The 24896-nt window shown below is 37.7% G+C and overlaps 1 protein-coding gene across 2 annotated transcripts in view; it reads right to left on the minus strand.

Annotated features, from left to right (window-relative positions):
- Window positions 1-24896, minus strand: part of LOC116334017 (leucine-rich repeat and fibronectin type-III domain-containing protein 2) — a 142564-nt gene that overhangs the window by 44640 nt on the left and 73028 nt on the right. For both annotated transcript variants that reach the window (XM_039603092.1, XM_039603093.1), the window contains exons 2-3: window positions 22315-22433; window positions 995-1082 (exon numbers count right to left, since the gene is read on the minus strand). The gene's annotated coding sequence lies outside the window, so the exon portion shown is untranslated. The remainder of the gene's footprint in view (window positions 1-994; window positions 1083-22314; window positions 22434-24896) is intronic.

A 24896-nucleotide genomic window follows, 5' to 3' on the forward strand; every position in this document is an offset into this window, starting at 1 on the left:
GCTTATGTATTTACCCACCTTGCATTTACTTTGTAGGCATTTGTCTCTGAATTCAGAAATCATCAGGGTTTTCTCTTTCAAACTTTGAAAAGCTCCCTGCTGAGTCACTGAAGATATTATGCAACTATTTTCACAAAGTTAGCAGCAGTAATAGTACGAGCAATGACCCGTGTGTGTAAAATTGGTGGTGCGTCACTTTAGATCATCAATATGATGTTAATGTAGTTATTAAACCTTTTCACCGACAGACCATACTAAAAATTACTCTGCAAAAACAGAAATATAGCACACACATTTTGGTAGGTGGTTAATTGTGCAAGAACGCAACACTTTTAAGTCCATTAATTCACCTTTTTGGCAGCTAAGACAGGCTTTGTACTCGACAGGTGAAAACTGGAATACTTTGTGCCTGCAATGACTAAATAAAATGCAAGGCCTAATATGCAGAAGGCAGTGTTATTAGACCGTTTGACTTGTTTATGTTCTCCACATCTGTTATAAAAATTTTTAGGATATATTTTGACTGTTTCACTTTACTTCAAGACTTTGAAGAAAAGAAATGCTCACTAATGGCTGTAAGAGTCTGGTAGGAGTCAAAATGGGATTTCCTACTCAGGGCATTTGGGTATGGGGTAATAGCTGTATGTGGGAACGGATTTAATGCAAATGAAAGAAAAGAGGTTTCACTTGATGACAGTGAGCTATACATTTAATGAGACAGTTGAATATGTTGACATAGCTGCTAATTCACTGAAAGAAACTATAGGGTTTAATCTTTTTTAGGCATTATTCCTAGAGAGAAAGGTTACATACACTATAAAAAGAAACACTATCGGGTCTTTCTTAAATTTCCATAATATTTATTAGATTAAATATCTTTTGAATAGTGAATATCCTGCCCTCATTTTGTATGTGTGCTGGAAAAAGAAAGGTCAAGGACTAAAACTAATTCTGTCTCCAACACAAAATTTGACAAAACGAGAGCAAATCTTACCTATATTGTGCGATATTGTGCCATATGGTCCCTTGGAAATAGCTCAAGGCCACACATTCACACTCAAAGTGCAAGGTGAAGAATTAGCCTGGACAAAAAAAAGAGAAGTATGTAAGAAGCCAAAAATGAAAAGGTCACCAAAGTTCAACTGCAATATACTTCTAAGGACTATTTTAATTAGGAAGAACACATGAGGTGACGAATCACACTTCATATCGTACATGTCAGATATATGTCTGTGTGAAAATAACTTTGTGTTGTGTGGTCTGAAATAAGGCCATCTGAAGTCCATCGCAAACAATACAGGTGTTATCATGCATACTTGCGGTGAACCAATCATGCCACTAAGCTGAGAAACCTTTTACAATTCAGGGAGCGCTATTATGATTTATAAGGAATTATCTGCTTCTCAAACAAAAGCCTATAAAATCTTCTTAAAGCACAGTGTAGGAGGGAGGGAGATTAGATTGGTTTATGGAAAATTATTGAAATAGAGCACAGCAGGGTGTTTGTGCAGGGCTGCAGCTCCCGAGTGACATTATAATCTCTGCAATGACTTAATGGACATTATTTGTCTCTTTTCTTTCATTTTTTGCGGCCAGTTGTCCCTACAAGCTGTTTGCCTTTCTAAACACACAGTCTGGAAGCCATGCTATGTGTTTGCCTTCTGTGGGAGTAAGAGTGTGGGTGTGTTTGAATGCATGTCTATGAATCTGTTTGGGCACAGATTCATGTATGTGCTGCATTACAGACTTAATGCAGGATATCATGCATGCCCAATTTTTGGTTCTTACATGCATTATATGCCCTCTAGAGTGAACAATATAGTCTCTGAGAGTGTGCTTTGAAAACATGGTCTTGCTGTAAGTGATGTTCAGAAAATTAATGACTCTTTCTTTTCTACATTGATAACAAACATATTGGTATTCCACTTATCCTTTAGGGAGTATCACTTCTCTCTTGCCTACCTACACAAAAGCCAAACGATCCAAATTCTCCAGTTTCATTTTTGTACTTTTCTGGGGCTGAATCACAGGAACATTCATCTCAAGGTTCTTTATATTGCAAGGTAAAGACTATACAATAATACAGAGAAAACCCAGACAATCACATGACCAAGCACAAGAGCGAGCACTTGGAGACAGTGGGAAAGAAAAATCCCCTTTTAACAGGAACAAACCTCCGGCAGAACCAGGGTGACGGGTAGCCATCTTTCATAGCAAGTCAATGCTCCCTTTCACTGAAACCCTTTTTTATCTACTGTTCCCTTCTTGCCTATCTTCAGTGTCTCTTAACACACCTTGTTTCATTCAGATTCATTTTTCTCCTGCCTCCCCTTTCCTCGTCATCTCACAATGACAGGCTGGTGAATTGAAGGTCTCCAAGAGCACTACTAGCCGTGTTTTCAATCTGGGCTAGATTTTGCTCATCAACAGTTTTCACAAGACCAAGGAATCCTACAAAAAGAACAACCTAAGCCTCAGCTTTTAGCTGGTCCCCAGTTGGACTTTGCCTGTCAGTCTCAGTGTTACCAAACACAGTATGCGCTGCATACTCACCTAAGAGAATTTATCTGACTTCCTGGATTATTTAAGGTGAAATGATCTGAGAAGGTGTGTGGTGGGTTGATGCTGATCATTTGAGATTTCCCTGGTCATAATGTCATTATTAGCTTTTAAGGCACAGCAGCCAGGGAATGCAAATAACACATTATTGACCTGCTGTCATTAACTGTCTGCATTTAAAGACACTGCTTAGAGCAAATAACCTGCTGTGATGCCCATTCAGGCTTGGAAAATGACTGAGGGAATTGAGACTTTCAAAGATGCCAGGAGAGCAGAGTTTCATTATAACAACACAACAAGCCTATTAATAAAATGTATAATGCATTTGAAATCTGTTTGCTCCTGTTTCTGTGATTCAGTCACCATCAAATTGATCTTTAACTAGTTCATTTACAAATATGAACCTAATATGAATGTAAAATCAGCAGCTTAATGAAGTGGTAGTGAGGGGACATTCTGCTTTAGCAGCTGAAATCAAATCCAGTGAACCAGCAGGAAATGAAGAAAACAGCTTGATGTCATAGGTGCTCAGAGAAACCATTGCACTGCTATTTGAATAATCTTCAGGGATTGTGGACATAATACGTAGTGATATTATTATGTGACTGTGCAATGGGAAAAGTTTAATTAGGTTTTGGCACAAGAACAAAACAATCCTGACCAACAGGTGTATCATCATCAGGGCAAATCCACCTTGACCTACAGTCTAGACTTTGTAGTTTCTATAAAACCAGCTTGTTCTTAGTCCCAGGACTATGTCATATTTTGTAAGCTGCTGCCATGTCACAGATATGTGCAGGATGTTGTCACACTCTATGCAATCTGGAATGATTTCAGTGATGTATGTAGCTTACAGCAATATTAGGGGCATATTTTAGTAAAAAGATCCTTATTTGGACTAAACCCAACAGAGATTTGTGTGCCTAAACCTCACCAGCAAATAAAAATGAAATGAATGAATCGAAGCGGAAAAATGTGCAAAACATGAAGGTCCAAACAGGAAATAAACTGTGATCTTGAGACGATATGACTTTTCACCATCACCTCTCCAACCTGAAAATACAGACTGAGGAGGAAGGCTGTGATCTAGGCAATCAGCAATGCTGAAGCTGGTTAGAAATTGTTACTAAAAATATCACTCAGCTTCCTCCTTTATCCCTGTCATAATTGCAACACCCACTAGAGACCAATGTCTTCTGAAGACAAATGTGTTATCGTGTAAAGTTTTTTACTGGTTTTTTTGTTTGAATTTTATGGATCGGATTTTGCTATGAAGCATTATTTCCTGTTTAATAGGTTGTAAAAAGAAAAATGGATCACAAGTCTTTAATGAAAATACCTGGATATTGTGGATATTATAGCAAAACCCTGCTCACTGAAAAAAACTAATTGTCAGGAATATAATGCATTTTCATTTTCCCAGCAAAGATAACTAGTTATAAAAAACAGAAAGAAGGTCAATCTTGGAATCCATATATTCAATTAAATTAGGCTGTTGATTTTTGTAGCATTATTTGAAAGACAAACTATTGAATCTGTGTGCTTAATCTCAGTATGGCATCAAGTAAAATGAATAAATTCCATTTCATTTGCCGTCTTTGAAATTTCACTTTGAGGAGTTGAGGTCTGGCAGAACAGATTGCCGTCTGGAAGAAAATAACATGAGAACAAAACAGAGACTGATGAAGATTTTAATGAAATGTTCTGTTCGCTTCAAACTCCAGACGTGGCTCACTGATTGGCATTCATGCTTGAAACCTGGAAACACACGGTGTCCCAAACCAGTGCCTGACAAAAATGACAGAATGTACAGTGGAAAGTTTTACCAAGTATATCCAAATTAGGATGTTTTATGATTCATTTGAAGTCTTTATTCATGTTATTATCAAGGCCAGTGGCTAAGAAATATATTATTCAAAATAGGGATTGAGAAACATACTTTTAGACTTACTGTATCTCTTACCTGTTACCTCCTACAATTACTCTATCATTCCCCCATTTTAATATTAGAGCAACTAAGTACATATTAAGAAATAAGACAAAAATACAATTGTACTATAAGACTACAAGTAAAAAGGGACAAAGTTTGCTTGTTTGCTTGTTTATTCCCTTGTGAAATGTGTGTTACCTATAAGCCAAAGGACCTGGAGAGAGTCCACACAGGCACATGTAGAACATGCAAACTCTACAGAGAAAGGCCTGACCCAGCCAACAAGTCAAACTTGAAGCGCTCTTGCTGTGAGACAACAGGAGTGAAAACTGCACCACTCTTCCACCCTCCCCAAAATATTATTTATATTAAAACGCATTATGAAAACAAGATTTCAGCTCACAACATCATCACCTTGGGGACACGACCAAAATACATGCAAGTAGCTTGCAGTTTTATTCCTCTAGCAGGCATTGGTTAGCTCTGGATTTATTTTTACCATTCAGCTTCTCACTGGGGTTCTTTCCAAGTAATTGCAATTGCAGTTAAATGGATATTCTTACATTCCCACCCCATTTTTTCAGTATGTGCTTCAAGCTAAGATTTCCACTTATTTTAATTGCAGAACAGTGTCTTGTGCCGTGTACTTGACCATTTCACACGAGGAAATTGTATATTTGTGGTTCATTTTGAAAGATATGTTTTTCAGTAGAAACTAAAAGCCACTGGTAAAATATCGAGAGAGGAACTAATGCATTATTGGTCTTTTCATAGCATTCGTTGACAAGAGAAACACCAGCATTATCGCCTAAACATCAAAGTCAAAGCTATGGGCTTTCAGATGTTGGGCTTGCTAAAAGCATATCTTCAACCAATAATGTAAAGCATTAAAAAAGAAAGAAAGAAAGACTTTAAATATCAGTTATCATACCAGTACGTCTACTATGTCTACTCTGGCACACTGTAAGTGAGTTATTCATTTTCTCTTTTTCAGGAAAGTGTGTTTCAGTCATGAGAGCTGTTGGCAGCTGGCAGGCTTTTACCATTCTGGCTCAAACTAAAAACCCACTTTGTGACCACACCATGTTGGTTTTTTTATTCACTCATATTTCAGTTCACTTTAACGTAATAGTCAGTTTACACCAGTGAGGCTACAACACATGCTGTCATCCACATTACGCATCATTCAGTCATTATCAACTGGCTCACGTTCAGCTTTTTTAAAAAAAGAAAAAGCAACAGTGAAAAAGAAAAAAAAAATCACACATGAATTCTTCCTCCGCAATCTGCCTCGGACTTACACGCGTCACAAAGTTGTTAGTGGGTTTGAGGTAAGAGACAAACAGGGGTCTCAATGACAAGCCAGGTAACCTCCCGCCACCGCCCCCCGCAACAACATGCTACACTGCACCTCCCGCTGAGAAGTGTAATCACATTTTCTGCCAGGGTGGTTCTAGTGCCCGTGAGAAAGGGGCTTATCGAAGCACACACACTGTCATTATGCAGTCCGTGTGGTTTCCCCTCCATATCTGCGACCACTCATCCAGCCAGTGCAGTTTAAAGAGCTTCAAAGCTTCAGAACACACACACTCGTCATTACACTGAGAGCACTGGAGATAACAGAAAGAAGAAAATTGCAAGGCAGGTGAGGGATGTGTACTGAGTGGTATTTGTCTGCTTTTGAGCACACATACAAGGATCTTGTGTTGAATCCTTCAAGCAAGACCTTGAAATATGTATACCCACACAACAGCAGCAGCCATGACCTAAGTAATTATGTTTCAGATTGCCCGACAGTCTCATATTCCTAAAAATAAATATGCTGCGAAAAATATCTTAAATTATTTACAATTTGGCCTCCATAATTCACTTAAGAGTTTGGGAGGTCAAAGGTCACCGGTATCTCAAAAAATAAATTTTGGTCATAATTCATACACCAGTTCTAACAAACTTCCATACAAATTTCAAATGCTATAAAATGATGATGTGATCATTTCTGTGACTTTTCTTGGGTGCCTGCCTTTTGATTTCATACAAAGACTTCACTGCATTCTGTATATGATACGAATGCAGACAGAACAAAACCACAAGGGAGTAATTTTAGTTCCACTGTCATTAATTGATCATAATGGTGACTTAATCTATTCCACTGCAATCTTAAAGCCTCTCATTGATTTAACTTGTCATACAGCTGACAATTTTTCTGTAATCGGTTATTTTTAGGGCCTTTCTGGCCAAGCATGAATGCAAAATCTACAGTGAAGTGATTTCCAAATGGCATCCATACATACACTGGTGTGTCATTAGGAGGATAAAGTGTATCTTACGATTTTGTGTCAACCCAATATTATTATTATCATGATTACTATTATTATTACAACATACAATTGATTGATTGATTGATTGATTGATATGCCTTTATTAATCCCACAATTGGAAATTTCATGTTATTGTCTATAAAGCAGCAGATGCGTACTGGAGTTTACTATATTGGCACTTTGTGGGTGATAGGTGTGTATGTTGCCATACCCCACTTCATAAAATGAGAACAGTTTGTACCTTGGCCCTGGCCTTCAGAGTCACCACACTTCAACCAACTCCGCGCAAGGAAACATCAGCACTAAATCCTTTAAAAAATGAATAAAGTATTAAACTTCTTTAAAACTGTACTCCATCCATTATAGTTACATTTTTATTTCTTTTACTTTTTGCCAGGGACTTTCTCAGTAACATCATTTAGGTTGATAAAACCATGGTTGGTTGGGCATCAACTTGTATTTAACCCATAACATGAGCTTATTATTTAAATGTTTCTTCTGCAACTTTCATTATTTTTCTGTAATAACTCTAAAAGTGGGCTAAGAAGTTCTTTGGCCTGCTTAGAACTTCAAACTATGTCATCCCTGACGTCTAAGCATGGAGAAGTACGAGCAGGTTTACTCCAGTTTGGATGACACAGTCAGATTGGCCATCTGGAGTTTTTTTTTTTTTTTTCCTTGGAGGTTGGTGGATGTGTTGTCCAGCAGCGAGCCAGGTTAAGTTTAAAATGCATCCCTCTGTGATATTGGCTGGTGGCTGTCATGAGTATAGTGCATCTTTCTACCCCCAGGTAATGTTACTTTGGTGCCATTCAGACACTGAGCAGACAGTAATATCTAATGTCTAATGTAAAAATGAAATGAAGTGTAAAATTGAAAAAAAAAGGAAAAAAGAAACATCCCTGGGGCAAAAGTGGCCTTATGCCACAAATTGATTCAGTCATTTTGGCATGACAACAACTACTGTCAGGACAACAGTGCTCCCAAAGACATCCTCAATTCGGCTAAGTACTTTGTTCTTTTGCCTATAATGGCTCACAGGATTTATTCCCTCCTGAAAGGTATCTCAATACAGATCCACAGCTTCAACATGTGAAAAGCAGTCCTAATTTATATTGGCAGGTGCCAGGATCGTTAACCAAAAGAGCTTGAAAAGAAGATGAAAAGAGCCAGCAAAGCACCTTAAAGAGGCTAACACAATCTTCCCTTTTCAATATGTATTGATATAGTTTATTTAAATGGAGTGAAGGTGACTCAGATCATTAGGTAACGCTTCAAGGTTTCAACTTTAAACTGGCAAAGTTTCCTGTGCACACCCATCTTGAATAGAAATGAGGACCACCGCCTCCACCCTTTGTCTCCCTGACACTAAGAATATTTATTAATTTAAAACATTTGTCTTTTTGACCTTCATTCTTTTCCTGTGTGTGGGCAAGATACACATATCTACTGTAGATAAATATACTCGTGACACTGTAAGCAACTTTAATGAGCAAAGACAGTTTAATCACACTTTTTGCTAATAAACTCTTGACTGAAAAAATGCTTGGAGAGGACACATGAAGCACATTCTTTTTAAAATGCTGACCATCAAACAGCAAGTCTAACATCGAAGTGGACTGTGGATTCTTTGTGGAATCTAAAATATGAAGATTTTGGTTGATTTAAGACTGTTTTGTTTTACTTTATTAATCCGCTTCTGTTGTCTCACAGTTCTGTTGTATGGAGTTTGCATGTTCTTCCCATGTTTGCTTGGGTTCTTTCCAGGTACTCGAACTTCCTCCCACAGTCTAAACAACAGGATAGTTTCCAGGAACCCCACCCCACACCCCCTACCCCCATCATGGATGGATGAATGGATTTGCCAGTGAGTTAATAAGGCCATGATTGCTATATTATTTTCACTAAGCAACATAAACATTCCTTCTTGATTATTCATTAAACAGAGAAATCAGCCATTTGATTGTTTTTTTGATTGTAATCTTTTCCTAGTATGTTTCTAATTAATCTACCCAGCCCAGATTTGCATGCATATGTGTTCCATTACATTAGTTGTAAAGGTGCTGATTTATTTTAAGCAACTTTCAGTGTTTTTATTTTGTAGCTTTCAATGAAGCACTGGGGAGGGAAAAAACATTTTGAGAGCCTTCCTGCTGCTAAATTGGCAAATTGGAACGTCTGTAATTGCCACTCTGAGCATGTGGTCGATTTAGGAGTCTGTTTGGCTCCTGATAGCCTGACTTCCAGTGTCAAAGACTTTAGATGTGCATGTCTGAAGGGTACAACTCTTTGTATATTTTACAAAAATGGAAAGAAAATCTTAGATCTGTTGCTTGTCTATAAGTGCTTTCTATGTTGTTTTGTGATAATGTGGACCAGAGTACAGCAATAGAAAATTCAGAATCTATGAGTTTGGACAACTTTGGACAGATTTCTTGACAATCACAGTAGCTTGACTTGAAACAACTAAAAATCAGTGTGCAGGCTTGTGCAGATGCTCCACTTACAGTATGTCCTTTCTTTTAATAATGACCTGGTTTTTGTGCATAACCAAACCTACCAGGATTCAAATCAGTTCTGTGAAATCAGTTTTACTGCAATAACAACAGATGGGAATTTAAAATTATGTGACTACTTGTAGTGAATATGCATTCCCTACTGTGGTAGATGGGCCAGTTTTTGAAAGCTATTTTAATGAATAAATATCTCACTTTGCAGTTGATGCAGTCTAGGTTGAGGTTTTAGGTTGAGCACTCTTGCTTTGGTAGTTTTAATTTTTTAATGGGGCACTATCGGTACATATTTACTTGTATTTCAAAAGCTGTCAAAATATAATTGTGCCGAAAAACAAAATCAGACTGGGATAAAATAACTGTAGAGAGATACTTGTTCATGACACATGAAACACACCTGGGTGGTCTGGATCTACTATTATTTTTTTATGGTCTCTTGAATCAGCAGAAATCAGTTTTTGGAAGCTGACTAATCAGAACAGAATGGGCTCATTGGGGTTTGAAGAGATAGGAGCCAAAACATCCTGCATTAAACGGAGCTCAATTGAACTGTTGCAAACAGGCCACAAAACATAAAGAAAGAGTGAAAAAATATATCATTAAGTGATGACATATAAATGAGACAAAGAATGAAAATGAAGGTTCCTTTAAAGATACTTACTTATGAGAGTGTGAGAAACACTTAAGTGATTCTCCACAACCCATGTAACAGCTGGTTTCACAACAATTTTGTAAATTATCCCTTTCACTCTTGCTGGTACCCATATGTTGGGAATCATTCGTGACTTTTATGTTGTTTTTCCTGCCATATGTCACATGCAACAATGAGTTGCAGCAATGAGACACACTGGAAAACATTTTTACTCACTTATTGCTATTAAATATTATGTTGACTTTACATTTTTTAACCAGTTCAAAAAATTTCCCATGTAAACTCCATCCATCTATCCGCTTATCCTTATTAGGGTCACATGGGTGCTGGAGCCCACCCATCTAGACGCATAATATTTAAATAAAAGAGTAAATTGTGTTACAAAAAAGTCCCATAAAACAAAAATTTTCTAGAGTTACACAGTTTTAAACGACAACTTGTGCTCCATTCTGTGGAGGATATAAAGAAAACTGCTGAGTCATAATTAGCTGGTATCACCTAGACAACCCCTGGTTTTTCATCGTAATACCTTGTCATACACTTAACTCCTCTGGTACAGTATTTCACATCTATTCTCTTCCCCCTCTGGGATTAGAAAAAATCCTCACTACCAGTCATTTATAAATAGAACACCTCATGAGCCTGTGCATATTTTTTGACGGAAAGCCAAAGCTGCTCAACTTTGTGATTCTGTCTGAGAGCGGATGATTTTCATTCTTCAAGCCCATCCCCTGCTGCCTGTCACTGGCATTTTAGCACCGTTTGTCAAAGGGCTTTATGCGATTGGATGGGCATGATGCATCACCAGGATTTTCAGATGCAGGTTGGCCTCTGACGACGGTGCTCCCGATTGGTCTCAGTTGTTTCCGAGATGAATCAGAAAGGCTTTTAATAAGGAAATCCAAAGAGCTCACGGGCTGTACGGGTAACTTCAAAGGGAGGTTAATATAGATCCCTCGAGCACTTGCCACTCTGCCACAACCTTTACACAAGCTGAAGAGCAGACAGAATTGCATTAAGTGAAGGAAACTCAATTTTTCAGCCTATGAAAAGTATATTTGTTTTTGTGCTCTCAGAACTTCAGGGTGAATTTGGTATAGTGCAATAAGATAAAACACAAAGAATAACAGCAATAAATGCAAGATGGATGCTGCCCGGAGGCTTAATGTGGAGTATCAAACAGCAAATACACACATAACATTATAACTATCCCTGCAACTCAAAGAGGAATATCAGAGTCCAAAAGAAAACACTTTAGCTCCAACGTAGGTGAATACAGTATGTGCTAAAGGCCAGCTTTATAGTATAAAAAGTAACATTGATAGAAGCTCACAGAGAGTCTGTAACAAGCAGCATGAGTGCAATCCAAGCAATTTTCTTTTCACCACCAAAATGAAGTGAGAGTAGCTGCCTTTTCCCATCTTATCTGGTCCTGCAGCTGACAGAGACATCAAAATCCTGACACACATATTATATTGCACATGGCAAATTCATGTCATCTGCACATGCTGCCAAAGATGAAAGCTAGAAGTCTGGTACAAGGCATGTGGGAATAGATGTACAGTAATGAGAGCCCAGGGGCCTGACTTAATGAGCAGGATTAGTGAATCGTGATAGCGCTCTTGTGTGCAGCTTTAAGAGGGGCGATGAGTCGGGTAGTGGCGAGAACTGGACAGCTGAAGGAGTAGCAGTTTGTCAGGTAGAGGACGGACTCACCTCAGCTACCAGGAAACTGAGACCAACAGATTAGGCCAGATTGTAAAAGCTGACAAGTGCAATCAATAGATCGCAAGTTGATATTAACTTGCTATCATCTTTTTGATTTCCTGCTGGGATGGGACAGAATAGAAAGGCAGTTCCCAGGTCCAGCAAATTTGCCATTTCTTCTCCTGGCTGCAAATTTTCAAGGTTGATTTTACATAGACATTGTGACCTTAGAACACTTTAAAGTTATTTCAAGTTAAATTCAATGAAAAGAGGCATTTTGATACTTCACTGTTACCTGCTAGAGCAGACGGGTATGCATGACTGCCATTTATCGACAAAAATGTCGTGAAAAAAAGGTTTTTGCTGAAAAAGGATTTATTATATATTTCTTTTCAAGTTCTACATTAGCCATATTAGAAACAAGATGTATATTAATAAAAAATAATTTTGTTTTAGGTTATAGTTCCTGTAATTTGAGGTGTCTTTTATTATAGAACTATAACTCTGAGTATTGTTAATGAGTTAAGAAATTACAAGCATGATAACTAACCATCAGTTTCTGATCTAATGTGTGATTGGGTAAGGATACTGCTCTTACATGTTGAATATCTGCTTAATAATTGACCCTCAGATTAGAAAATGTCACAATGAAGGTCATATAAGCTTACATGAGATACAGGTAGTACTAGAAGCTTTGTGAGGTAGGGATAACCTACAGGGTTACTTGATGAACTATAGTAGGGTCATATGGCTCTGTTCCCATACTTAATGCAGGATTTCTGAGAAGATTTAGTCGTTCAAAGTATTCAAAGTGTCTTAAGCAGACATTACAGCCTGAGCCAACCTGAATGATCTACTAAAAGAAAACATATAGCATGGATTTTAGGACATATAGAAATAATATTTTGCCCTTCATTTTGGTTTAATAACTTTCATAGCTTTAGGGGGGGAAAGGTATATTTTATCTTAAAACAGCAGGTTTACCGTTTTAAAGAATGTTGTGATATTATTCAATGATCATGTTCAATGTTGGATCAAAGTGGGAAACAGTCTGCAACAAACCTATATAGTATTTGTGGCTCTTGAGCTACTTCTCATTTCGTCATATTTTACTTCCAAGGAGACTTTCTTTTAATTTTTTAACAGTTAGTTTTGAGCAATAGTTCTCCAGGCTTTCTGAAGGTTTTTCAAAGATTTCTTTGGACAATGGCTGCTTTCTCACTCATTTTCAATACCTGACCATTTTCATTTTTTGTTTGTTCGTTTATTTTGTTAAGCCGCGCACCAGTGTGTCCTGTGAACCATTCAAGCATAATACAGAAAAGGGAAATTTAAAGGATCAAACAGTCAATGTATGTTTGCACATATTCAAACAAATCTCTGCTCTTATTACCCATTTTCCTGGTAAAATATGAAGAAATGAGTGGTGACTCTGGATTTTTGCACAGTACCATATAGTCAAAAGGGGGGCTGACACAATGAACCGAATATATGGGTCATAATATGCTCATTGTACAAGCACCTTGCATAGGTGCTGTACCAAAAATTGAAGTAAAGTCAAAGATCAGGCAAAAGGAGCTACTTCCCTCCTCACAAGTAGCTCCTTAAAATTTGAACTTAACAAAAATCATTGTCAGGAATTTTCAAATAAAATTTCAAAGGAGAGCACAAGCAATAAGCAGAAACAGAACATCCATCACTCAGGTGGTGGTGATTTGTTTGATTGAGAGCCAGTGTATTCTCAGGCTGGGCCAAACAGACCATAGCTGTCTAATACTGCTGTGTAGAGGACTGAACAGGCCTCTGTGGAAACGTCAAAAGATGAAAAACACATAAAATATCAGACAAATATATATCTTTCCAAAAGAATATTCGAATGCTGGACCAAATAAAGAAAATAAGGAGCAGGATACATCAAGACAAACTCCTGGGATAGACAACAAAATTCATTTTCAAAGTGAAGCTGACAAGATGACAATGCCTGACAGATATTTGTTAGATTGAAACATTGCTCTGTTAAATTAAATTTGCTGGCATCTATGAGTGCATTGTGTGTCAAACACTATATTTAACACATAAATGCATCCACAGTCTACTGTACAACACTCGGTTGTCTGCCTAAGCTCATGTTATGATTAAAGATAATGGACTGGGGATGGTGGGGGTGGAGAGGTGTTAGCGCCCATCTGATAACACATTTGCAGACCAGCACTCAGTCTTTGAGAATCACTATTCGAGGTAACATTCTTAATAGCAATGTTGCAAACTATATTTCTCAGAGGAATTCAAACTATTGGCTATTAGATTTGCCAGCTTGAAATTAATTTCGCAGTACGCCTGTAATATTCTACGACAGCAATGTTTTTACTGTAAAAATTACAAAGCAGCATGATCTATAGTGAAACATTTCAAAAACTGAAGTGTAATGGTGTGTTATAGAAGTATGATTAGGTTATAAAATTATGCTGAACAGCTTCAATCTGCATGTCCTCATCTAAGGTACCAAAGATTCAGTTCATTTGCTTTGTTTTTTAGTTTTCTACAATAACACAGTTCAGCTATTCTTTGCACTGGACAGTTACCAAAATGCTTAACTATTTAACATTTTAACAACTACCCTGAGAATGACCACGAGCTTGACCTAACCACTTGCTAACATTGCCCTCAGCCACATAAACACCAGAAACCACACCACACAACAATCCACACAACATATAACTATTAAACCACGTCTAAATTAATCATTTGAAGTTACTGCTCAATGATCCCACTAGTCTCTGTGCTTCTCCAGAGTCTCCAATCTCCTGGATTTTCCGCAATATCACTCTACTGTTTAAATCCTTTGCATTGAATTTATGATAAATAGCGGGATGTGATGCTTGTCTTGATTTTGCTCAGATGAGTTATGGGGTAGTCTCAAGCAAGAGAGTGTGATTCGAGACTAATGTACCTCAGGACAATGCTGTATTATACTATAAGAGTGTATAGAAGCTTCCTGGTAATATTGATTTTCCTCAAAGGCATTTACAATATTCAGCTGGAGTCACAATAAACGGTACATTAAGCAAAATTCTGTTTTTTCAGGAACATATAGTGCAGTTTAATACTCTAAGGGTGCTAAAAATAACTTATTTTGAAACTTAAAACAACGCACCCTTATAAACAGTTATTCTTAATAATTCTAAATTCTAGTCATAATTCATGATGAAGTCTTAAAATGATGGTTTATTTTATTGTTTTAAATTTGCCTTTTATATTTTGATATAGGCATAGCTGGACTGGCCATCGGGCATACCGGGCATTTGCCCGGTGGGCCGCTCGTGATTTTTCGTTTTTATGGGCCGATGGGGTTTTCTTTCTTTCTTTCTTTTTTCAACGGTATAAATGAATAGTGGTGTATTGGCCAGCTGGTCATCATGGATTGGGCTGGACCAATTACAGCCGAGGAGGTCGAACTTTAAAGTTGAGGTGAAAAGCAACGCGATTTGTCCCGATCAGCTGATCAATGATCAATGATCAGCTGATCGGCTTTTCTCTCTGCGTCAGAAAGAGCAAACCAGCGGAGGTCGCATTAAACAACAGAAGCACCTTTAAATTTGATGAGCTGTTGTTAGAATTTATTTAATATTAATTTCTAGTATCAGCTGATGTTTGCTGGAGGGATGAAGGGTTGAAGGGAAGTTATGAACTGTTTCTGAGAGACAAATAACACCAGGATCCTTTTCTAAGTAGCTGACAGCTGGTAACTGTGCTGGGGCGGGTCTTGCAAAGTTTTGCCAGGGGGCCAGGTAGGGCATTAACAGGGAAAGGGGGGCACAAAAAACACGTTTCTTTCTTATTCTCATTTAAAATTTCTAGCTTTTAACAAATAATTATCTGAATCATAGAACCAAAGTTTTCATCTGATGTCAAATGTACAGAAATCCATTATTGTACATAGTAATTTTTTTCAGGGTCCCAACATAATTTCTTCAGAAGTAAGTACTGTATATGATGCCAGTATTTTCCCACATTTTCTAGATACTGTACCAGTACTGTGTGTAAAATACCATCAAAATTAAGTTTTGATGGTAAGTTTTGAGTGAGGAAGTTTTATTCTTTCTCACCTTTCTTTCTGTCTCCTTTCACTTTTTAAAGGTTGCCATGTTAGAAAAAATATTTTGCCCTGCCATGCTGTTTATTGATGTGGTAAATAAATAGTTTATGAAAATATCACTAAATCTGTCATGTATTATTTTTAATATTCAGTAATGGTCATGTCTCACCTTTAGTCTTCTCTGTCTTAATTTCAAGTTTTCACGATATGTTGTAGATAGTTCAGGAGGTAAACCAAGCAGTCTTTGGGTTTCGGCTGAGTACTGTTTAGAATACCAGAATAGGGAGGATGGTGTAGGTTTAAGTTAAGTTCTAGATTGATATACCAACAAGACAGTGTACATCACTGTCACAACGACGTTTGTTTTCATTCAAAGGCTTTATGGTTTTTCCCATAATACCTGGTGGGCCAGTCTCTAGTCAAAATGCCCGGGCTGATTTTTTGTCCCAGTCCAGCCCTGGATATAGGGTATATATAGATATATAGATATAGGGAAAGGTATTTTTAGGTTTTAAGTAAGGCTAGCTTACTGGACTTAGTTTGTCAGGGACATGCTCTAAAAACTCTGGATATTGCATTTCCCGTTTCTCTGAAGAAATTACAGAAGGTATGTCACTGGAGGACATTATGCTGTCTTAAGTGAATAAATATTTCTCCATGTGTCTCCATATGGCTAGCCCCAGAACTAGTATCTCAAATAAACAGCTCTTCTTTTCTCTCTTTCCTGTCCCTTCACCTTGGCCAGCTGCAGCAGATATAGTTGCCTCCTTGAGTCTAGCTATGGGGGAGGTTTTATTCCAGTAAAAGGGAGTTCTTCATCCCCACTGTTGCCGAATGCTTGTTCACAGAGGATTGTTGGACTTCAATATGCAACACTATAAAACGTACCTTACTGATCTGAGCTATATTAACTGAGCTGAACTGAAAAGAAGCCCAGTCAGCAACCATAGACTTTCCAAAAGCTAAACCTAAAAATAAAACAACACACGCCACCTTTTTGGAATGAGAAGAGAAATATAGGTCTGCCAAGTAAAGCCATTTACTTGGCAGACCTATTTGGATCAACTTTCTGACTCTCTCAGTACTAATTCTGGTCTCTTAGGTAAATACTGTGGATATAATTAGGTAAGCTTTGTCTAGGTTCACAATTCAGCTTATTGGACTTGCTATAATTAGACTCCTGGAAAGAGCTTTACAGTGAGCTTTACTGATGATGGTTTACATTTCAGTGGAAGAGCAGAACAGTATAAAGAGGACTGCCAGTTTTTCCTAAAGCTTCTGCCCAACTTCAGTAGCACTGTTTTGTGCTTCACCTTTTGTGGTGAGGCCAACTGATGCACCACACCACCTCTTTTCTTTTTATTGTCTAAAAGAATAGTTTTAGTTGATCTGTCTTGTTACTCTATACTGTACAGTAAGTGTGAAACTTCTGGAAGCAATTTGGAGGCAAAAAAACAAACAAACAAACAAAAAAAACTTACAGGAACACCAAACATGTCCATGACGGTCTTATAGAAATCATCTCAGTTCTTCTGTTGTGCCTGGGGTACGGCGCCTCCTTACCTGAACTCTTTATCTGTTTTTTCCAACCAAAAGCTAAATTGAAACAAGCACGGATTAACTCAATGTCATGGTAGCTTTGTCCCTGGGATAATGGGGGACAATGAGCTCTGCAGTGACAGCAGTAAATGATGCCAATTTTCTCCCAGAAAGAGAAAATGATAGAACAAGAATGGAGGGGAAGAGTTTGGGGAGATAGCTTAACACTCTAATCCAACTTTGTAAATCAGAATGCTTGGGGGCTTTGCTGAGGGTTTTTCCTGTAGAAGTGATTCATATCATCAAATCATTGCAATGTAAGCAGTACAAATGCTGGCTGAGGGTTTGTGACAGGATGGTTTTTAGAAGACTGGGTAAATGTCACATTTTGGAGAAAAGAAAATTTGACATTTTTCTTAAGGGAATGAAAAGGTTCAGTTTTCTCCTACTGGTAGGAGTGAACACTATGCATTATAATTCTTTATACTGTGAACTTCTGTTCCAAAACTGTTCATATATTTGGCTACCTTTGGCCTTTGTTACTCACTGACAGAAGACCCTTATCTGTAGCTAGCGCATCAAGGCTTCAGACTAGATAAAGGAATCCTTTGGACTTATTTGTGCAAAGCAAGCAGTATTTGATAGAATGTCAGTATTTGAAGCCTTGGTATGAAAATGCTTTAATGTATGACAGCTAATCTTTTTAGGCTAGTTCATTTAAATAGCGTATTTATGCTTGCTTTACTTTTATTACATTTCACAGAAAACCGAGTCAGCTGTATGTTTGTTCATTTTTCATTCTATAAAATGGAGAATAGTTCTTATCTATTATACAGTGATTTTTTTTTCCCTTTTCATTTCTGGCTGCCCAGTACAACCTTTTAACATCTGAAGATATTACATTTTTTTAATATTGAAGTTACATTAAAGCTGTGTTTATTTCTGTTATTACTGCCAGTTACATTTCTGACTCGTGAAGCTCCTGTATAGTCTCATACGTTTTGACATATTGCTCAGCCTATTCAACATCATAGGAAATAATCTCTAAGAAAGATATTGGGTGACTGACTTATCGGGAAAAAAGAGCTGCACACACATGCTCTGTGTTTTTTTTTTTAAGTTAGCAACCACAATCTGCACATGGTCAATCCCTGACAGATGCCTGATAGCAGTTCAACATCCACACAGGGCTGACCCGGGAAGAGCTCCGCATGGACTCAGCAGGGGGATTTATATGATTTCTATCTCTGAGGTCTAAAAAGAAATGATAACCTATTGATCTTAAACATCATGAGAAATGAAAAGAAGATTAACTGAAATGCTATGGATTATATATAAAAAAAAAACTCACAAAATATACACTGAGCACCAGAGAGAGAGAATTATACCTAGATTCAACAATCACTTCATTATAAGCAGTCATCCCATACTAGGTCAGGCCTGCCTTTGCTCTGAAAATAGCTTTTATTCCTTGGAGTCGTGGAGTCTGATGTTTTGGAAACCTCCCTTTAAGATTATGTGATGTTAACTATTCATGCTTATTTAAAAAGGTAGAGTGCTTCACGTTCATGCTGCTAAGCCACCATTTTAACACATTCAAATTCAGACCTGCCAACTGGTGAGGTCGCTGACATCCATTGAACTGAAACCAGTCTAAAATTACTTTTGATTTATGATATGTTTTATTATCATGGTGGATGTTGTCAATGAAAGAAGGGTCCGCCAAAGGCTAAGGTGTGTTGTGCTTTCTGTGCACTCGTCACAATTGTGGTTATTTGGGTCACGGTATCCTTTCTACCCCACTTAATCTGGCCACTCTCCTCTGAACTTACTCATCAACAAGGAGCTGCAGTCTGCAGACCAGCTGTTTGCTATGTTTGCATTCTGATAAAACTAAAAAAGCCCCCAAAAACCATTTCACACACAAACACAACCTTCCCCCCTCCATCACATCATACACCATACATGATTCAGACCTGTATGCATAAAATTTCAGGCATTGCATTCTTGCCACAAGATTGGTGATTGGATTAATACATGAATATTGAGGCAAAAAGGTATTCCTTTTTAAAGTGTTCAGTAAGCACACTTTAGCTGCATTAAACAAAACAGCAACAAAAGCATATCCCCATCCATTAGTCTATTTCTTATCTTTCTTTTTGTCTCAGTATAATTCTATTTTCACCATCATAACCTTCCTAATGGTTCTGCCTTTAAGAGTTGGCAAATTCTTCCTGCAAAACTGAATGGGGCAGCAGATTAAATATCTAACCTGTGTCCTCCTGTCATTTTCAGTAATGAGAAGAGAAATGGAACCCGAGACCTCGTTCATCTATCTGAAAAATACATCACACACATTTGAGACACAATGTGTTTCAGCTACACCAGAAACTACATATGCAGAAGTAGCCAGGTTACTCTGACAAATCAGGAGAAATTGAACAAACACTATATAGTATATAGTAGGTTCGTGTTTAGTGTCTCTCCCTTGTCAAGCTTGCTTTGAAACTGTGGCTTTCTTACTTTAAGCAGGATATGTGCTGCTTCCTGATTCATTGAGCATGTGGTGGAGTGCCCTGTACTGCGAATACACTGTTTTCCTTTACAAACGTCTAAATATTGGAGTAAGAGATTTAGTACTACATGACCCCTGCACCCTAGCAGTGCAGCGTGGGGAAGCAAGTCACCTGATAATTTGTTTTGTGAGCTCCAGCTACTACAATATTCACTGCTCTTTGTGGATTTAGCCAACTGAGATCAACAAGATATAAGCAGATGGTACGTGAGCTATATGGCTGATTTCCAACCTGCAGCCACTAAAGCTTGTATAAAGGTACAAATTCAGTCAGTAAATCTAATCAACACCACAAACCTTAAAAATAAATCAATGCAATCAGTCCAAGACCTACTATGGAGGTGGATGTGAATTGGTCAACACTTACTGCCCTGAAAACCAAGCACATTATAGTGTAAAGGTCTAGCAAACAGAATGCTTTTATAGTGAAAAAAGGGGTGAATACCTTATTTGGAAAATTTGTTATTATTATTGTTGTTATTTGTCCCCTTAATTCTCAAAATTATAAGACGCTATAGATTATCTTTTGACAAACAGACAGCTAGTGTACAACCGTGCTGCCATGGTGGAAATACATCCATCCATAATGAGTGAGAAGAAATTCATAGAGTCTCCAGACATCTTTGGCAATGAAAAAAAGAAACTAGGAGACATCATGTCAAACAGCCAAGAATTACAGCTGTCACTGATGAGCTAGCTGATGAGATACAAAAAAAAGTGAATGTTTACTGTCAAAGAAAATTATTCAGATTGCTTCAACAGCCAGACAGAAGAATGTGTGAATCTATGATTGACAGAAAAGATAAACAAATATGGATTTCAGCAGATATGGTTTTACTTTTATGAGTTCAGTTAAATTCAATTTAATGATATAGGTCAAATTAACAACAACAACAATTCCTTCAAGGCACTTTATATTGTAAGCTAAAGACAATCACGCAATTCCTTTTCAACAAGAAGAAAACCATCGGTAAAAGGAGGCAAAGAGAGGGGCAGCATGCTGCCTCAATTGGTTGAGTGAAGGGAAAGAGAAGAGAACAGAGAGACGGGGCAAAATACAGACCGTGGCATAGAGAGACAGAGTTTAATAATTACTAATGATTAAATACAGTAGTGCATAAACACACGAGGAGTGAAACTGGGAGCCGGTTCCATAGTAGAGGGGCTCTATCTCCCATTCTACGTTTAGATACCTTAGCAACCATAAGTGAGACTGCAGTCTAAGAGCAAAGTGGTCTGTTAAGATACTGTGAGGATAAGATGTTTTAAGATAAGATGTGGGGCCTGATTCTTCAGGACCTTGTATGTGAGGAAAGGTATTTTAAATTGGAATCTCGATTAAACATGGAGATAATGAAGTGAAGCTAATATGGGAGAAATATGCTTGCTCTTTCTAGTCCCTGTCAGTACTCTCACTGCAGCATTCTGGATCAACTGAAGGCTTTTCGAGGAGCTTTTAGCACAGCTTAATAATAATGAATTACAATAGTCCAACCTAGAATTAATAAATACATGAACTAGTTTGCAATGGAAGCTTTCCATGTAATCATTAGCTAATATTCATGTCTGGCTCTCTTCCACAGTTGTCTTTTGTCCTGGGATCGTGTGATTGTTGGCATTTTCTCTGTATTATTCTAGGGTCTTTACCTTACAATATAAAGCAGCTTGAGGTGGTTGTTATTATGATTTGGTGCTATATGAATACAATTGAACTGACAGAAGGTCATCATGTGGTATTTAGTGCCAATTTAGCCTCTACATAAATTCCATCCTTATAGAACCACAAGCAAGTCTGGTGTTTTGAGCCTGCAGTTGTGCATGGACACATACACAGTGTAACTGTGAAACTGTTGCTCACATAGTCATTTCTATAACATGAGCTAAAGGGGTCTTGATATTATTATTGCTTTGGCACATTGGAGTGTCATCTCAAAGTGTTTAACATGACAAAATGATGCACAAAATGAAAGGTTTTTTTTTTTGTTTATTTATTTTTTTGTTGAAATTAAAACATTGAAGCACCCCAGAAACTATCATCAAATTTGCACCTCCTGGGAAAATCAAAGCTCAGCTAACATTCTGTTTTTAAGTATTTTCAAAGTAGCTGAAATGGTGGAAAATATGAATACCTGAAGAAATTCTGCTTATACAAAAAAATAAATAAAAAAAATGTTGGAAGAGGCTACGAGGGAGATTAATAGAAACCGAATGCAAAGCAAAAGTGAACCTCAAACAAGGATTAATTCGATGCAGAGCTCTGAGAGTTGGCAGGGTTCAAAAGCAAGTTTTTGTTGGCAACGTGTGGTTGTGGTGGGGAAATATTCTCTTCCTACTTTAAGTACAGAACTTAAGTAAACTAACAAGTTAGACTCTACCACTATAGCTTGAATGACTATGCTTTCTTGTGCATTATATTTGTACTCACAGTAAAAGCATCTGTTGTGTGGTCAAGTCAGGTATCCAAACTCATATTGATTCATCTTTATTCATACAACACCTCTTCTATGTGGTTCTCAATCACATCTGTTGAGTCTGTTAGGTGACCTAAAACAGAAGGTGCACAACAAAAACCCCCACTGTTAGAAAAAGGCAGTTATGTTCATCTGGTCATACTAAAAGCAACAACAATAAAATAATAAAAATGCTGAATTAAGCAACAGTTTTGGTATCTAGCTACAAAAGCACACGGTTACATTCAAAGTGCACTTTAGAGTGTAGGAGGGGCAGAAAAAAGAAAAAAAAAAACACCTTTTGCTTTCCGATTTGATGATTACATCACTCAAAGTGGGTTTTTTTTTTTCAGTCTTTACAGTTAAGAGGAAATATATAAAGATGTATCTAAAAAGGTCAAACAGACGCTGATTCAGGTCCAAGATGTTTTCAGATAATGTTTCAGAGGAGTCCTCCCTGACCAAATCTCTTAGTTTCATAAAGGGAGGAAATGTGAATGGTGGAATAATACAGCTCTTAATAAATCTCCTCATTAAAATTCTGTGACCATGTCATAGCACATGTCCTCCCAGAGCCCACTGCAGCTTCTCATCCTAATGAGAGCAGATAAAAGCACAGAAAGTGAGGGAGAGAAAGGTAGACAAGCCGGTTTCAGAGTGTTTATTTTGGCAAAAACTGTGTGTTCTGGCTTCAGGCTGCGTCAGGTGAGGTGAACAAACAAAAAGCAATTTTGAAGTCCCATTACAATTTCTACTGTTCTTGTAGAATAATGTGTCTCTGCAAAAACAAGGCTCCTCTAAAGATCTGCATCTGTCAAGCGCCCGTCTTTGCCAAATCAGACGGTTGGGGTAGAACAGTAAATGACACAAAATCTCACTGGCTGAACCAGAAGGAGCCGCAGTCTTATGGCAGCGGACAAGACACACCAAATTAAATAGTGTCACTGCGATACTGGATAATAAGCACTGTGTCACAGTAGTCTAGCATAACAAAAAGCAGATGGCTTGATCTCTGAAAATAGCCATTCTTTGCAGTATCTCCATTAAAACCTGCCAGTAGCTCCAGAGATGTGAAGCTTCTTTAAATGGTTTGCTCACATAAAATTATGGCAAAACAAATATATTCTCACTTTAGTGTAGCCATGTTGATACTTCTGTTTATTTGGAGAAACATGAAAAAATGTGAACAGACTAAAACATAAGTGAAAGTATTTTTATTAGAAACCAGAAATGGATACCCTAGACCAGGGGTCGGCAACCCGCGGCTCCGGAGCCGCATGCGGCTCTTTAGTCCTTATCTTGCGACTCCGGGTGGTTTGGGAAAATAGAACAAGTATTTCGCTGAAGTGCATTTTATTTGTGTTTAGTTCTTTTCTTTTTTTTAACTTGTAGTTCTACATTGGAAGATTATTGTGATTTTGAAATATAAAAATAAAATTATATCTTATTATTTTTTTCATCGCTCAAAATAAGCGTCACACTCGCGGAAGCTGGTGTACCCGCCGAAACGCCGTGCATTTATTGAGACTTTCAACCCCAGGTAGGCCAATTATGGATCTTCGGATCCACATTATGTCGGCAGCTGTTCTCAACCGTGAACTGTTAAAAACAAACACCGCTCACGCCTCACAGATGACAGCTTACAGTCCTGCGTAAAGATGAAAGCCCCGATTTGCAGACGCTGTGCGCCGAGGTTTGGGACCAGAAGTCTCATTGTAAACATATCACGGCAGACCCGACGATGTTTGCATGGACATGCTTTTCAGCATCTCTTTATTGACCACTTTTCACACACGGTTGCTGTACGCATACAGCCGGCTGTAGCTTTTCAGCTCACAGCCCGACAACACAACAGCAGAGAGAGCAGGCTTTAAGGCGGCAAGGCGCGATTGTGGGTGCCGCTCAGGTGCGTCCGACTCCCATGCAGTGGCACTGCAGACCACGCCCCGCCACACACATTAACAAGGTAAAATGGATATTTAGGCAGAATTTTGCAAATATTTTTTTCTTTTTTTCTTTTTTAAGCGGCATAGTGCTTTTTTTCCAATTACTCAAAAGGGTGGCGGCTCAGAACAGTTTTTGTTTGCTACATGGATCATTTTAGTTCAGCTGGGTGTCTTTCCTTTTGTTATATTTCTTTAAGAGTTCAAAATGTGTTAATTACATAAATAAAATGTAATTTCACTTCATGAATTTTATAAGCAACACGCCTTAGTTGCTCTGTGGTTTCTTTTAAAAAGCAGTTAAAAACGTTTCTGTTCAAACAAGCCTTTTGTTGATCTACGTATTTTATATTCTTTACATTATTTACATTTGATCTTTTACATTGTGTTTAATGTCTATTGATTGTATTGTTTATTTTAATATTTGTGTACAGCGCTTTGTGACTGCCTGTCTGTGAAAAGCGCTTAATAAATAAACTTTACTTACTTACTTTAGATGTTCGCACAAAGCACAAAAGTAAAAAACAATATATACAGTGTTATCTTTATTTTAGATTTCAAAAAGTATTTGCGGCTCCCAGTGTTTTCTTTTGCGTGGAAACCGGGTCCAAGTG

The sequence above is a fragment of the Oreochromis aureus genome, linkage group 19, assembly GCF_013358895.1.
Source record: "Oreochromis aureus strain Israel breed Guangdong linkage group 19, ZZ_aureus, whole genome shotgun sequence".
Classification (NCBI taxonomy): domain Eukaryota; kingdom Metazoa; phylum Chordata; class Actinopteri; order Cichliformes; family Cichlidae; genus Oreochromis; species Oreochromis aureus.